The sequence below is a fragment of the Ipomoea triloba genome, chromosome 16 (assembly GCF_003576645.1).
Source record: "Ipomoea triloba cultivar NCNSP0323 chromosome 16, ASM357664v1".
NCBI lineage: Eukaryota > Viridiplantae > Streptophyta > Magnoliopsida > Solanales > Convolvulaceae > Ipomoea > Ipomoea triloba.
In genome coordinates this window covers 17,308,880-17,310,965 of record NC_044931.1, presented here as the reverse complement: position 1 = coordinate 17,310,965, position 2,086 = coordinate 17,308,880, and the positions used below count along the sequence as shown (strand labels likewise).

General features: G+C 45.5%; 1 pseudogene; it reads right to left on the bottom strand.

The window, feature by feature from the left end:
* Positions 1-342: 342 nt before the first annotated feature.
* LOC116007867 lies at positions 343-1,502 on the bottom strand (annotated as a pseudogene).
* Between the last annotated feature and the right edge of the window lie 584 nt (positions 1,503-2,086).

Here is a 2,086-nt window from a genome sequence, read left to right as displayed (position 1 = left end):
ACCATGGTCCATGCAATAATGATTGATTTCCACCCCTACTGACTAGGTCAACGGATTTGAAAAATCCTGCCCGACCACCGTTCAACTCGGACTAGGATGTCTCTTGTACCGTTGACACCTGCGTTGTTGAGGCTAAACTTAACAGAAAGCCAAGTCATCATCGCCTCCAAAACAAGCAACCAGCAGAACCAACTTTCTTTCACAATTTTTTCCTTTTTTCACTTTTCATCTTTTTCTCATTTTTCTTTCTTTTTTTTCACTTTTTCTCTTTTTTCTCTTTTTTGTCATTGTGCTCTTTTTTCATTTTTTTTAAAAGGTCATCACTTCCATTTTCAAAATAGATCAGGGCGGATAAAAATCCTCAAAGAATATAGAGGGGACATCATCATGAACAATCAAAGAACGCACCCTCGGAGGTAGGTCAGACAGACTATTAAACATGAACTCTCCATCTTTACCCCCAACCCAATATGCTAATGCAGTCACAAGAAGATTACCTTGCGACAGACATTGAAGAATAGACACAGAGGCACAAGAACAAAGAAAGCAGAGCCGTGACACATCAGAACCCAAGGACCAAGGAATGGGAACAAAATTATCAACATATCCCTTAAGCTCAGACAATACAGACTCTAAGACCAAATATGTAAATCTCTTGGCTAAACACCATTCAAGACAGCGGAACAGTACCCGAAAAATATCCCGAAACCCATCAACTGCAGACATGGCCAAGCCATAGCAAAACCACCCCCCGGGTTACGCACCAAGGTAGTAGTCCCACCCAAAGACTCAGAGTATGACATATTGATCTTTAGAGAACCATCTGGTGGAAGATCCCATCTAATAGCATGAACTATGCGCCGAGGCACATGCGACTCCATGTAGGACAAAATGACAGACCAATTCGGTGACAGAATGTGCTCTCTTGGCCACCGCCTAAAGAGACACTCCGCCAGCCCCTTTCCCACACCATACACCACCCGCGGCACACTGGGCGATCCTCTACTATGCATGCATGCATTTCTGTGTTTCCACAACTCCCAAAGGATGAGATAAGGTAACCTGCAAACAACAAAGGAAACAAGACGATTACAAGCAACTACCCGCCTCCACTCTGCCAGCAAGGTCCAGAGACCATGATGACTGAAGTGAAGGCCCAATGACCACATAAAAAACCGCCACACAGCCTTTGCTGTATCCCCTGTATAGAAAATGTGATCAATTGTTTCCCTAACAGGGGATTGGCAACACCAGCACCTAGAGACTATAACGTGTCCAAACTTGGCCATAGCGTCGTCCGTGGGAAAATGCCCGCGAAGCACCCGCCAGGCCAAGAAAGACACCTTAAAAGACAGATGCTTGTGCCAGCAATTACTCAAAAGAGGATCAGAGTTCACAGGTTCAACCCTTAACAGAGATTTTGCAGAGGAGAAAGAAAACATACCATCTGAAGTTACCCGCCAAATGGGTATATCAAAAGTCATCTGGCCTAAGCGGGACATGTCCGCCTCCAAACCCACTGGCAGAAGGTCATTATAGGTAGACAAATTCAATTCCCCATCCTAAATAAAGTCGGACAATAAATCACCAGAGTACTCAACGCCAGGGAAGTGGTAAAGGCGCCCTAGCGGGCCAAAGTCCTGACCAGTTGTCCCACCAGAGATTAACATCTCCATGAGTCAACCGCCAACCCAAGACTGCCTCTACCTCATCCCTAACGCTAACCATGCGTTTCCAAGTATGTGAATCTGAAGACTGCACAAGCTTTGCCACCGGGTGAACACGACTGCAGTACTTAGCTCTCATGAAATTTCCCCACAGAGAATACATTGTGCGAAAATTCCACCACAGCTTCGCACTAGATGCTCGTACCATCAGTCCTAGATCAAGGAACCCCACACCACCCTCCTTTTTGGGAAGGGCTAGCATTTTCCATGACGCCCAATTGTAACGAGCACCCCTTGCCTGCCTCCAAAAGAAACCTGCAAAACACCGTTTTAAATACCGGATAACCTGTTTAGGAGGATCACAAGCTGCAAAAAGATGTAATGGAATAGCCTGCAAAACAGAAGAGATTAATACCGCC